The sequence below is a fragment of the Notechis scutatus genome, chromosome 1 (assembly GCF_049901735.1).
Source record: "Notechis scutatus isolate UNSWTSFEM ecotype Mainland chromosome 1, rNotScu1.2, whole genome shotgun sequence".
NCBI lineage: Eukaryota > Metazoa > Chordata > Lepidosauria > Squamata > Elapidae > Notechis > Notechis scutatus.
In genome coordinates, this window is record NC_142009.1 from 229,175,790 (window position 1) to 229,191,088 (window position 15,299).

Here is a 15,299-nt window from a genome sequence, read left to right on the forward strand (position 1 = left end):
TGATTGATTCTGTTGAAGGGAAAGTTTTCCTCTCAGGAGAGGCTCATTAGTATCCACGCAGCTATCAGGGCTATCCGGCGAACCGGGAAAGCATCTTTGCTCAATCTATCCAAGCTGCTTGGAAAGCTGGTTTCTTGCATCTCTATTATCCCTTGGGCTCGCTTGCATTCCAGATCCTTGCAGTGGTTCCTCCTGCCATACCAGCGTTCAGGAAGGAGCACATCAGGCCTTGTGGTGAAAGTGCCTCCAAGGGTCCTCGCCTCCCTCCTATGGTGGACACGTCCATCTGTCAACTCAGGACATCTATTCAAGGAGCCTCAAAGGGTCACTCTCACGACGGACGCAAGTCTTTCCGGATGGGGGGCTCACCTGCAGTCTCTATCGGCCCAGGGAGTTTGGTCTCCTGCGGAGCGAAGCCGTAACATCAACTGGTTAGAGCTTCGCGCAGTGTACTTGGCCCTGCGAGCTTTCGTTCCTCAGGTGAGAGGGCGCCATGTCCTGGTCCTTACAAACAACACTACAACCAAGGCCCACATCAACCGTCAAGGGGGCACCCATTCCATTCTCCTCATGAGGGAGGCCGAGCGGCTGTGTCGGTGGGCAGAAGCACACCTGTTGTCCATCAGAGCGGAACACATTTCCGGAACCTCCAACGTCCAAGCAGACTGGCTCAGCAGGGTCACGCTGGACCAAGCAGAGTGGCGTCTGCACCCACACCTGTTCAGAGAGGCAGCAGCCAGGTTCGGCCAGCCTTTGGTAGACCTGTTTGCATTTCCACTCAACGCGCAAACGCCAAGGTTCTTTTCTCGTTATCCCTCCAACGGTGCAGAGAATCACGACGCCCTGCGTTGCCCGTGGCCTCCCGGGCTTCTGTACGCCTTTCCTCCACTTCCGTTGATTCCCAGGGTGATTCGGAAATTAATATTCGAGAGAGCAGAGGTCCTCTTGGTGGCACCATATTGGCCCAGGAGACCGTGGTTTGCGGACCTTCGCAATCTGTCGGTAGCCCTGCCGTGGAGGATTCCGCTAGAGCAGATCTCTCTGTCACAAGGCCCACTACTTCACCCAGAACCGCAGTGGCTTCAGTTAGCCGTTTGGAGGTTGAGCGGGAAAGGCTGATTGAGGAGGGCTTGTCAGCCCAGGTCATTAATACCATTTTGGCTGCTAGGAAACCTTCTACTACTCGTATTTATGATGCAACCTGGAACAGTTTTTGTAAGTGGTGCCACAAATCATTCATCGATCCACATTCTCCTTCAATTGCCCAGATCCTGGCCTTTCTGCAAGACGGCCTAGATGGGGGCTTATCACCCAATACCTTGAGGAGGCAGGTTGCGGCCCTCTCAACGGTGGTTGCTGGCGGCCCATTCGGCCCTGTTTCCCACCACCCTCGAATTAAGGCCTTTCTTAAAGGGGCTTCCAACTTGCGTCCTCCAGTGGTGCACAGATACCCGACATGGGACCTTAACAAAGTTCTCTTGGCCTTGACTAAGCCTCCATTTGAGCCTCTCAGGGAGGCAACACTTCAATTTCTTACCTTTAAAGTAGTTTTTCTGGTGGCAATAACCTCAGCTAGAAGGATATCTGAAATTGCAGCTCTATCCGTGAGAAAGGATCTGTGTATTTTTCATTCTGATCGGGTGGTTTTGAGACCAGACCCTTCCTTTCTACCAAAAATCAACTCAGCATTCCACAAGGCGCAGGAGTTGGTCCTCCCTAATTTCTGTCCAAAGCCTTTGCATGAAAGAGAAAGACAGTGGCACACCCTCGATGTTCGAAGGGCGTTGCGTATTTACATCTATCGCACATGGTCCATCAGGAAATCGGAGTCTCTGTTTCTGTCCTTTCAGCCAAAGACGTTAGGTTGCAAGGTATCCCCATCCACAGTAGGCCGTTGGATTAGAGCCACCATATCCAAGGCCTATTTGGTTCAGGCCCTTCCGGTCCCCAGTGGAATAACCGCCCACTCTACCAGGAGTGCTGCTACATCAGTAGCCTGGGCCACTCAGGCTTCCATTCTTGACATTTGCCGGGCTGCCACCTGGGCTTCCCCGTCACCCTTCATACGCCACTATAAAATTGATACCTACGCTTCAGCTGAAGCATCCTTTGGCAGGCGAGTCCTGCAGCAAGTGGCGAGAGATACCCAGGAGATTCCGACCCAGACGGAGTCCCGCCTGTAGGACACACATGCTTTGGTATGTCCCACTCTCTGGATGCTCGCAGCAGTTCTACGGAGAATGGGCGTTGGTTCTTACCTGATACGCCTCTTCTCGTGGAACTGTGTAGATCATCCAGCCCCACCCTGTTTGGTCCGTCTGGTGGGGAATCCTGTTTCGGCCAATGACATTATTGTATATAGTTGAGTTTGTACTATAGTTAAGATTAGAGGGTGTTGTTGTCCTCTCGTCTTCGCAAAACTGGGGGAACGCAGGGAGGAGTCACGTGGAGGAAGGAGGAGCGTTCCTCAATTATAACTCAGCCTGTGAGAAGTGAAGACTGGAGCACCTCCCACTCTCTGGATGCTCTACGCAGTTCCACGAGAAGAGGCGTATCAGGTAAGAACCAACGCCCACTCTAGGTGTAGGGACAGTGTAAAATATTAATATATGATAAATAATGGAACAATTAAAAATAATAGCACTGAGTTTTCTCTCTCCCTCTCTTCCTTCTTTTTTTCTTTCTCTCTTTCTTTCTCCCCCTTCTTCTTTCCTTCTCTCTTTCTCTCCCTTTCTTTCTTGCTCTTTCTTTCTTTCTCTCTTTCTCTTTCCCTTCCTCTTTCTTCCTTCCTATTTTTCTTTCTTTTTCTTTCTTTTTTCCTCTTTATTTCTTTCCCTTCCCCTTTCTTTCTTGCTCTTTCTTCCTTTCTTGCTCTTTCCTTCTTGCCCTTCCTCCCTTTCCTTTCCTTTCCTTTCCTTTCCTTTCTTTCTGCAGTTTGTCATAAAGAAGACCACGCATCAAGTTTTACAGCAACATTTTAACACCAACTTGAGGTTTAATAATAAAGATGTAATCATACTTAAGAAAATTCCAATTAGAATATTACACAAAAGAAAGGGTGTTTTTTTTGACAGACGAAACAGAGAAACAAAATTCCATTTAGATGGGATAGGTTGAAAGGAGTGATTTCTGTTTTTAAACAGGGATTGAGGTTGAACTATATAGAAAGCAAAAAATTGTTTTGTAAACAAAAATTAAAACTGGAAGAAGTACTGATGGACATGACCAATCAAATGCTACAACAATTACAAGACATTCAAAAGATACCATGATGGGCAGTACAGATATTAACATTTCTAAAACTGCTGTGAAATTGGAAAGGAGTAGTTTCCCCACAGATAGATAGAGCAGAGCATCTGAGAAAAATGTTTAAAGTACCCAGGGTAAATTAGCAAAGATTTTTATTTAGTTAATGGATAATTTGGAACACTGCTCGCCAACTAGCGGACCAGGGACCACTGGTGGTCCATGAGAAAATTTTGGTGGTCTGCAGAGAAATGTCACCCCTAAAGCATCCCCCAAAACAATTAATCCAGGCTGCACGGGAACACAAGGCTTGTGTTGCATTGCGAACAACACAAGGTAGTGAGGGGAAGGGCGGAGGGGGGGGAACTTGCCCCACTCGCTCCACGCTATTCGCTTGGCCATCGGGCTGCTTCTTTCTTCTGCTTTTGGCTGCATGCAAGGAAAGCAACAAAACTCTTTCTCTCCCCCAAACTCTGCCAGAAATGAGTCTTTGGTACTCTGCAAGGCATCCTGCTCCAAGAGGCTGTGCCAGCAAAGACTCATTTCTAGCAGAGTTTGGGGGAGAGAAAGAAAGACTTCTGCTGCTTTCCTTGCATGAAGCCAAAAGTCTGTCTGTCTCTCCCTCCCTCCCTCCCCTTGAGAACTGAGCTGGAGATGGTATCCTGTGATTCCAAATAAAGAATGATCGATCGGTAAGAATACAGGGTGGGGAATTTTCCTGCAGACTTTTTGGGGGATTTTCCCAGGGTCTCTGGTCTGCAGGATTTAAAAATATGAGTTTGGTGGTCCCTTAGGTCCAAAAGGTTGGCAACCCCTGTTTTGGAGATTGTTGATGTATGGAGATGTAAAAATGGTGAGTCAAAATATTTTCTGAGACATATTTTTAAAGAATAGATGTGATTTGGATTTCTGAGAGGTTTATAAAGTTCAGATGTTATCGAAGACTTTCAGATTACAATCTAGAGGCTTTAACTTTTAAAAGGAAAAATTGATCTTTTAGGTGGAGATTTGATGAGATGATGTTACAAGAAACGTGGAGGATTGTAAAAAGTTGAAGTAATTTTTTTAGAAGAACAATAAAGGCACAGAAGTAAAGGGTGGTTTGGTATACAAATGGAGCTTTCATAAGAGGATATTTCACATTATGTAATAGTGAATGTAAAAAGAAAAGGCAAGAAAAATTATTTTGGATGAGATAAAAGGAATTTAAAAATCCCCAGGGAATGTCAATTATTACTCACCAAATTAAGCTTCTGTAAAGGCAATTATGTTAACAGTAAGAGAGATGGAAATAAAGATGGATTATGCAAAACAAAATTTTGAATTTGCAATCAAATAAATTTGGGAGATGGTTAGGATATAAAATGTGAAAACAAAAAAATAAAGTGATATTAAATTTGCAAGAAGGGAATACTGCACTGCAGTAACAGGTAATTAAATGTGCAAAATAGTTTCATTAATATTACACACCTTTGTATAAAGGTCAAAATTTCTCAGAAAAAGTGGGTGAATACTCTCATAAAGAGAATTTACTGAAGATTACAGAGCATGGGACACAAATTTTGAATGGACTTATAAGGACACTGTTGAAGCTATCAAAAGGACTAAAACAGAAAGTGTATTTTGGTCCAGGTAGATTGCTGGACTGTTGATTTTTTGAGGATAAAATTTTGTGATCTTTACAATGTACGTTTTTACTCAAAAAATAATTACAAGGTAATATTAGAAGTGAGTATTTTGGAATCTTAAAGCAACATATTAAAAAACAAGCTGCATTGATATTCTTAGATTCAGAGAAGGTCTTTGACAATTTGAATTGGATTATTTTGTTTAGAGTTTTGTAACATATGAACCTTGGAGATAATTGTATTAAATGGGTAAGACTGATTTGTATTTCACAGAAAGAAAAAATATTTTTTATTCAAAATAATTATTTTTTACAGTTTTATTGCTTTTTGATTGGTGTGATGGCCTAGTGGTGAAGATGCTTGCCTCTCACATGGAAGGTTGCGAGTTCAAACCTAGGTAGCGGCAGATGTTTCTCTCCTATGGTACAAAGAAAATATATCTGCTGTAAACTCCATGTTGTCAGGAAGGGCATCCGGCTAGTAAATGCTCAATTCCATACAGTTGCCCCTGACTCTGTTCTGAATTAAGGGATTACAGGGTCCATAACAAAGGAGCTTTTCTTGCTTTTGATGTTATAGGTCACTCACAGCCACCTTGTAGCAAGATGGATGGCAAATAAAATTAATACTTTATTAATTATTATGAATTATGAATAAATAAATATCTATTAAATAATAATAATAATAGAACTAAACCTTTGTGAAATTCAAAAAGAAAGAAGACAACTATGACTGCTGTCAGCACTTTGTTCATTTTAGTTCTTGGGGTACTGAACAGGATTATGAGAGTTAAAATTTAAAAAGGAAGAACATTTGTGGATGATTTAGTGTTAATTTTAGAAGGTCCACTAAAAGAAGTAGAAATATTAATGGATAGATTAAAGGTCTTTGCTATTTTAGCAGATTTTAAGAATAATCAGAAGACAAAGGTGTTAACGAAAATATGTAATTAGAACAAATATAACTGATGGAGAAAACTGATTTTAAGATTGAGAAAAAAAGATTGGATACTACTATGGCAAATATGAATTTTATGTTATTTCAAAATAATTATGTTAAGACACTGGATGAAATTAAGAATGACATGTTAAGATGGAAGAAATTAAAATGGTCACTGTGGGGAGAATCACTCTGATAAAAATGGGTGATGTCTTACCTGAACGCCATTTCTCCTTGAAGACTAGATAGGTCAGGTGATGGGTTGCTCTTGTCCTAGCTGATTAGACTGAGTCTGTCAAAAGGCTGATTAGCCTAACTCCACCCACTGTGGGTGGTTCCTCCCAGCTTTCAGAAAAGACACCGTGACAGACAGGACTGCCTCTGAAATACAAATAGAGACCGGGTCATCGGGGATCGGTCCACATCCCGGACCAGATCCATCAGGGTGGGGCTGATCTATCTAGCTTTCAAGGAGAAATGGTGTTCAGGAAAGACAATGCCCATTCTCCCTTGTAAGTCTGTGATAAGTTAGGTGATGGGACATAACAAAGCTGGATTGTCCTCGGAAGGGTTCAAGTCTGGTCCTGATCCCCATGCTCCGTGACCACTCTTTGCAGAACTCTTCTGCCAAATGCAGCATCCGTCAAAGCAAAAGCGTCCAGATGGTAGTGGCCGATGAAAGGAGATGGGGATGTCCAAGTGGCTGCCTTGCAGACCTCTTCAATTGATGCCCGCATTGCCCAGGCCGCTGTTGTAGCAGCACTACGAGTGGAATGAGCCGTAATGCCCCTGGGAACCGGAAGGGTGCGACTCGAATACACCCTGGAGATACATGACTTGATCCATCTGCTGATTATAGATGGAGTTACCTTTCCCCCAGGTTGGAAGGAACAAAAGAGGGATTCCATTCTGCGGAATTCTAAAGTCCTTTTGAGATAAATCTTTAATGCCCTATGCACATCTAGAGTGTGCCAAGATTTTTCCAAGTCATGGACCGGTTTGCGACAGAAATCTGGAAGAACCAATTCTTGTGATCTGTGAAACAAGGTGTTGACTTTGGGAATAAATGCTGGATCCAACCTTAAAACCACCCAGTGAGGGTGGAATATACACAGGTCTGGGCGAACTGAATGAGCGACCAACTCAGATACTCTACTGGCTGAAGTGATAGCCACCAAGAAGGCTACCTTAAGTGTAAGGAAATGCAGACTAGCCAATTTGAGGGGCTCAAATGGAGCCTTAGTCAGGGACTGCAACACCTTTGATAGGTCCCATGTAGGGTACCTGTGGACCACTGAGGAGCGAAGATTGGCCGCCTCTCTGAGGAACTTACGGACTATAGGAAGGTGTGCTAAGGACTCCAACTTGCCACAAGTCAGCACTGAAGATATAGCTGCCACCTGACGACGAAGGGTATTGGGAGAAAGGCCTCTATCCAAGCCCACCTGTAAAAATTCCAAACTGTGTGCTACAAAAGCCTTTAAAGGCTGGATGTTTGATTTAGAACACCAACAAGAAAAAGCTTGCCAGGTAACATCATAAATGCGGATGGTAAAAGGTCTCCTGGAGGCCTGAATGGTTCTGGTTACTTTGTTGGAGATATGAGTGTGTTTTAACACACTCAACTCAATTGCCAAACTGTCAGCTGTAGGCACTGGGGCTCTGGATGAATCAGGGACTCCTGGAGGAGAGAGATATCTTCCTTAGGAATCTGCCAAGGATGAGCTCCTTATTGGCCTCGGTGCCCTTGGTTTGCAGACTTGAGAGACCCATCAAGTCTGCAAACCAAGGGCACTGAGGCCAATAAGGAGCTACTAAAATAATCTCTGCTTTTTCTGCCAAAATCTTAAGTACTACGGCTGATAGCAGAGGCAAAGGAGGAAAAGCATATAACAGTCCCTGAGGCAACCTGCCACGGAGAGCGTTGGTCCCTTCAGCCCCCAGGATGACAAACCTAGTGAAAAATCTTGGTAACTGAGCATTGAGCAGTGTAACAAACAAATCCACCACTGGAAGTCCAAATCTCTGAGTAATCTGTAGAAAGAGGGAAGGGTGTAGCCTCCATTCCAAGTGGTCAATAGTAGCTCTGCTGAGACAATCTGCCTGCATGTTATCAGTGCCAGAAATATGCTCAGCCCAGATGGACAGGAGGTGTTGTTCTGCCCATCTCCCCAAAGCCTCAGCTTCTATCATAAGGGATTGGGACCTGGTGCCTTAATATGGGCTTTAGTGGCTACATTGTCTGTCATGACTAGGACATGTGTGCCAGAGACCTGTTGACTAAACTTTCTGAGAGCTAAATGGACAGCCCTAAGTTCCAGCCAATTTATATTGTGGGCTTCTTCCTCAGTCGACCATATGCCCTGAGCCATGTGAGAAGCCAGATGAGCTCCCCAACCTGACAAGCTGGCATCGGTCGTGAGAATGAGTCTGTCCTCCACCTTGAAGGACAGACCTTTGGAAATGCTCTGGAGAACCACCACTGAAAAGATTGTACCACCTTCTTGGGCACCTTCACCTTTACCTAATTTTTGATGAGGCAAGAGAACCAGTGGAGGGCCTTGGAATGAAGCCTGGTCCAGGAAACAATGCCAATACATGATACAATCTTACCTAAAAGTTGGGAGAGATGAGCCAGTGGAGTTGAACCCTCTCTCTGGATATGTGTATCTAGCAATTACAGGCTGTCCTGCCTTTCCTGGGAAAGGAAAACTTGACAAACCAGGGTGTCAGTAGTAGCTCCCAAATGAAGCAGACGAGTGGAAGGAGTAAACTGGCTCTTTTTTACATTTATTGAGAAACCCAGATCCTGCAGCACCGAAATAGTAGTCTAGTAGCAGGTCGTTCCGTGCCCCTTGAAAGGATGAGGATAAGATCAAAATATCATCTAATATTGCAGATGCAACAGGAAAGAACGCAGGTGCGCTGCCAAGGTAGCCAAAACCTTAGTGAAAACTCTAGGGGCAGAAGATAACACAAAGGGAAGAGCCCTATATTGAAAATGATTTCCCTGATAACAAAAACGTAAGAAACTCCTATGGGAATGACAAATTGGAATATGTAAGTAAACTTCCATCAAATCAACGGAAGTGAGGAAGTCCCTCTGCCTAACGCTCTCCAGGATATTTTGGAGGGAATGCATTTTAAAACGCCTGTAAACTATGAATTTATTGAGTCTTTTGAAATCAAGAATTGCTCTCCACCCCACCCCCGAGGCCTTAGGGATGACAAAGAGTCTGGAATAAAATAGTTTTCCATGTTGCTCTTCCGGGACCGTTTGGATGGCTCTGAGTTCCAGCAAATGCTGGATAGCTGATTCCATGATCCCTTCTCACCTTATCTCTAGAAATAGGACAGGAGATGAAAAACCTCGGAAGAGGAGTAGAATTCTAATGAAAGGCCTAATTTTACAGTATTTAACACCCAGGCATCTGGTGTAATCTCTCCCTATTTGTCAGCAAACCTAGCTAAATGTCCACCATTGGGGAAAGATTGAGAACTGTTAGCGTTGGCAACAGTATGGGCGACTTCTTCCTCCTTGAAAGGGCTACTTGCCCAAGAACTGCTGTCTGCCCTTGCCTGATCGATCTGATGGAGGCTCCAGGACATTGATAAGGGACTTGACAGACTGATGGAAGCTGGATCCAGATTCATCCCAGAAGGTTGGGCGCCTGAAGTATGGGGCAGGTCGGTTCTCTGCCCTCTTGTAAAGTGATGGAAGCACTTTCCTCTCATCCTTGGTTTCCACCAGGAACAGGTCTAATGCTTCCCCAAATAGCTTGTCACCTTGTACAGGAATCAATGCTAGCTTCCATTTTCTCCTGCCATCAGCCTGCCAATTACACAGCCAACACATGCGCCTAGCCACCATGGAAGAAGCTATGGTTTTGGTGGCAAACCTGGCCCTGTGAAGAGTGGCATTCACTGTGAATTCTGCTGTAGCTACTATCTTACTAAGATCTTGACAAGTTAGGATGTTTGCAACCGGGATCCTGTCCTGTAGCTTCTTCAGCCATTTAAGAGACGTTCTGGTGAAGAACGACACTGCTGTGGATGCCTTCGCAGCCCAGGCAACTGCCTGGTGAGATCTCTGCAAAGACTGCTCAATCCTTTTCTCCTTGGCGTTGAGGACATCTTCCGGATCAGAAGGAGCCATAGAGGTAGAAGCCAAGGCTGCTACAGGTGCATCTACTATGGGCGCTTGGAGGCTCTTGGTGAACTCTGGACCGAGATTGAAGAATCTGTGGTCAGAAGACAATGGTCCTGAAGCCAGCAAATCCAGCTGTTTCTGAACTACTTTCAGAAAAAGCCTAGGGGATGATATCACCTCCTTCCTTATGATAGACTTATCAAAAAGAGCATCTGACTCAGTGGGAGCCTGAACACACGAATCTTCATCATCAGCATCTTTCAGGTTGACAGTGTTTCTAGCCTTGAAGAATAAAGGGGTGAATAACGTATGTTTGAACAAGCCTGAAAACACTGGAATTTCAGGTGTGAGACCTTCATCCTCAGACATTGTCAGATTCCCTTTTTTCTGTCTCTCCTATCAAGGAAGGTGCAGCAGTAACAGATGGAACATAAGCCGAAGCAGCTGGAGAATCACATTCCTGAATCAAGGTACCTCTTTCTGATAACAGAGCCACCTGTTCACGGGATGGAATCACAGACGCCTCAGATACCACTGAAGAATGGCAGGCAAACCATTGAATGCCTTCAGAGAGTCCCTTTCTGATGCTCTTGTCTATCAAGAGCTGCATATTAACAGGGATCTCCGACTCAGAAGGCTCAGCAGGTCTGAGGCCAGCAGCAGTACGCGTAAAAGTGGCCTCCACTCCAGGCCTACTGCACTCTTGCTCCTGCCAAGGTACCGCCCTGAAACCTCCTTGAGGATCTTCATAAGGCCTTCCCTCAACAGAAGGTGTGGAATCACCTTCAACTACATCATGGCTGAGCCATGGTCCTGGAGGAAAGTCCAGGTTCCTGATCCTGGAGATCAACTGCACTGTGATGAGAAGTCTCTTTGTCTGGAGATCTGGTCCTTGAGGCTTTTTGTACCTTGGCAATTTGCTTCTCTAGGGCCTTCTGCTGCCTGGAAGCATCCTTCTCCTTCGCCCTAGAGGCCTTCTTCGTTGGCAAGGCCTGCTTTCTTTGTTTGCTGCTTGAAGCAGATGAAGCTGTCCTATGTGATTTTCCTGCTCTGGAGGTCCTGCTGCCTCTAGGGGTGTCCTCCATCTTGAAATAAGAAGGCCTTTCTTGGACTTGCAACCCTGTGCAAGGAGAAGCACGCAAAGGGAATTAAATAGGGGATATCTTCTTGCTTATCCCCTAGCTCCAAACCACTTATCTTCAGCCCTATACCACTTCAGTAGGAGGTTTTAACACTTCCTGCTGGGACTAACACCCATTGGGGCCTAATAGGGCTTCTAAATATAGACCAGACCTGGCCTGAAGCCTGGAGGCCCTGGTCTACTTTGGACACAGGGACAGGTCCCCCACCGAAACAAACAATTTGTACAGCGCCTACCCTTCGTAGTCTTCTGGACCAGCAGCTTCCAGAGGCCGATGGCGTAGTGCTGGTCCTGGCGCTGGAATGACTGGAGAAGCAGGTTGAACCTCCTGCCAAACAAAATGGCCACCACCGGCCACGAGGTTCCCTGATTCAACAAAGAGCCCGAAAAAAGGCTCCTCGGCCTTTCACTGCTCGCTGGAGGGCAGGGGCAGCTCCTTGGGTGCTTGAATAGCAGCCTCCCTCTTCACCGTGGAGGCTCGAAAATGGTCCCGCAGCTCTGGAAAGTACAGGCTGATGCCGCCTGCTCTCCAAAATGGCCACCCAATCATGTGGCCTCATCACCGCAGAGGCCTGAGAAGTGGCCCCATGGGCTTTGTTGGCTGCTCCGGACTGCTAGAGCAACCCTTAACTGTTTTGCGGCTCTGACAAATAGCTGAGAGTCGGAGCGATGTTTTTTTTAACTTTTTTTCTCTTTTCTGTTGAGCAAAGCTGCCTTGAAAAAGGCACAGAAGAGGCAATCGATTGCGTCCGTCCTGGCTGAGGACTGAGTCAAAAGCTGGGAGGAGCCACCCACAGTGGGCAGAGCTAGGCTAATTAGCATTTTGACAGACTCAGTCCAATCAGCTAGGAGAAGAGCAACCCATCACCTGACCTATCTCAGCCTTAGAAGGGAGAATGAATGTTTTGCCAAGATTGATGCTTTTGTTCAGATAGTAAGTACCTGGTTTCAATCATGTACTTTTAAACAGTGGCAGAAAAATTCATCTAAATACAGTATATTTGGCAAGAGAAAAAATTGGGTTAAATATAAAGTGTTACAAGATGCAAAGGGAAGAGGAAGTTTGGGTTTCAAATTGTATTTTGCCGCTTGTTTGGTCTGGATTAAAGAATGGGTGCTGCTGAGAAAAAAAGAGACCTTTGGAGTTAGAAGATTATGACCTGGGGTTTGGATAACATGGATATTTATAATATAATGAAGTTTAAAGTTAATGTAAATTTCAAAAATCATTTTATTACTGAGAACATGGAATAGATAGAATACATGTTGTGTCCAACCCCTCCCCCCTTTATGGATCTAAGCCTTAGAAGCCTGTAATAGAAAAGAAGCAACAGGCAAGGACAAATGGTTGATGTATCAAGAATCATTGGAAAAACATTAAGGGGAATTTAAAATTAAATCAAGAGAACAATTAATAGCAGAAGGATGTAGTTGTCGATGGTTTTCCTATTTATAATTATCGGAAGGATTCAAACTGGCAAAAAAAATTATGCTGTGAAATGAAACAGGAATTTGAAGTATAGTTATGTATTGATAATAAATATGTAATTGCTAAAATGTATACACTTTTGTTGAAATTTGAAACAGAAGATCTGATGAAATGAGCTAGGAATTTTGGTTATAATATATAAATGGGTCAGGGAAAATATGTGTTTAAAAGGTCAAACTTTACATTGTTAGGATCTTAAAGGAATTTTTATTGAATAATGTATTGTTGGTATATGATATCAGAGAAATGATCTACCGTAGAACATATAAAAGATATTTCAAAAGTAGGTTGCCAATGTAAACAATACAAGGAGACATTTTATCATGCTTGGTAGATATGTAAAAAAGCTTTTAAAACTGGGTTCAAATACATATTTCAATGTAGAAGATTTGAAAGATTAATATTCAATATTGTTTTTAGATTAATGCATAAACAGGAAAAACCCATGAAAGATTATTTTAATATGTGACTATTGTGAACAGTTGACTATATGCCTAATAATAATAAAAAAATCGATAGTATTCATTATGAAGGTTAGTGAAATGGACACATCTTGCTGAGATAATTTAACTTATTTGATTAGAGAGAAGACACATTTATTGCTGAGTAGAAACCCCTTGTAGATGTTTTATGTAAAAATGAAAAAAAATATGAACTTGTGATTTATGTCTTTGATGTTTACATGTAATCCTCAACTTATTACCAGTCACTTGGCAGCTGTTCAGAGTTATGGTGGACCTCCTTGAGGGTATTTATAACCCAGTTCTGAAGTTCCAACACCTTTTGCCCTCCCACAGTCACATGATCATATTTCAGGCCCTTGGCATTTGGCTTGCATTTATGGCCACTTGAACATCCTGCAGTCACATGACCACATTTTACAACATTTTGCTGAAAACCAGCATTTACTTTTTTTTTTTTTTTTGCAAAACCTGCCAATAGCTTGTATTTTTTTTCTATTTTCCTTCAACATTTTTCCTTGCAATTCTTTCTTTCTTTCTTTCTTTCTTTCTTTCTTTCTTTCTTTCTTTCTTTCTTTCTTTCTTTCTTTCTTTCTTTCTTTCTTTCTCTCTCTCTCTCTCTCTCTCTCTCTCTCTTTCTTTCTTTCTTTCTTTCTTTCTTTCTTTCTTTTTCTTATTTAGGGAGTTAGGAAATTTATTTTTTAACTCACTTTTTTAAAGTTTAAATAAAATCATAAAATATAGAGCAACTGAAGACAGGATTTTAGAAATGTCTTTAACTTTATCTCTTTTTTCACATGTGTCCTTAATTTCAGTTTAAAAGGAATTTCAATAAATTAGTAACCACTACAAGCTGTCAGTTTGTGTATATAGTAAAGTCAAGTTTCCAGCAATCTTGTTTAAAATGTTTGGGAGAGTGTTCAGGTAATCAATCACCAGTTCACCAAACCAAAAGGTAGGCCTTCAGGAACATACATTATTACCATAAATGCCTAGAAGACTCTGGTTGAGAACATTACTAAATCAGCAAAGCATTTACTTGGATTTCATGGTTTATGCTGATGTTGTATTTTGCTTTTTGTTGTATTTTAAGCTCTGTATTTGTATTTTATTTCAAAAATATTTGTCAATGCATAGAAGGGGTTATTACTGAAATTGACACTGACTCTGTGCTTGATGCAATGGAAAATGATAAACTAGGGCAGTGGTGGCAAACCTTTTTGGGCTCCTAAGCCAAAAATTGTGCATGCGCTTGCACACTCGTGTTCGCGTGCCAGCACCCAGAAGGCAATGTGTACTTCCCCCCACATCCCCTACACATGTGCAGGTAATTCCTGCCCGCCCACCCCTACTGCCCCCCTACTTGAACCGCACCTCACAGCTGATTTTTGGCCGGTTTGAGGCTTTTTTCGGTCTCCCAGAGGCTTGAGGAAGGCGTCTGCAGGCTTTGCAGGCCGAAAACTAGGCCCGTTTCATCACTTCCGCTATTTTCTGAAAATCAGCTGTGAGGTGTGTGCATGCGCAGTGAGGTAAGTTTGCCTGCAGCTCGTGTGCCCGCACAAGTGGCTCTGCGTGCCACCTATGACACGCGTACCATAGGTTCGCCATCACGGAACTAGGGCATATGAAACTGACTAAAATTGCAGTAATAACAAGGCTCAGCAATGAAATTGCATTTATTCTGCTCTCCTCCTTTGTAGTTCACTGCCTTTTGGCTTCTGCCTGTGTAAATTGCTAGGATTTCAAAAAATGTTCTATTACTGTACATGTACTAGTTAATCATCTCTGCCAGCAGAAGTAGCTGCTGTTCTTAATTAATAATTTACAAAATTGATCGCTCACATTGCTCAGTAATACAGTGTCAGACATATAGAATGACAACATGCAATGTTGTCTAGCTCTAACATCTACTGTGATTGATCTCCAGTATACATTCTTAGTGATGCTTTTACCTGGCTTTTATCATTTATATTGTATATGTACATTATTTTCATAGTGATATTTGGTTCAGATTGATGCTTGCCTTTGGATGCAAATATGGCTTATAAATACATTATTTTAATTTTGAACCCAACAAGAGCTTGATTTCCAGGTCTCCCGGATTGTAGAGAAAGTTGAACCATGATTATATTTTAATGTGATTTATAGATAAAAGAGAGAGGAAAAAAGGTGCTTGGGTTTCTAACAAATTCACACTCTTAAAAGAAAAAATTAGCCTACAAAGCAACTTCCATCTTTCTATATT

General features: G+C 43.1%; 1 protein-coding gene across 1 annotated transcript in view; it reads left to right on the plus strand.

Annotated features, from left to right (window-relative positions):
* ZDHHC5 (zDHHC palmitoyltransferase 5) overlaps nt 1–15,299 on the plus strand; it is a 75,713-nt gene that overhangs the window by 10,589 nt on the left and 49,825 nt on the right. The gene's annotated exons all lie outside the window — the stretch shown is intronic.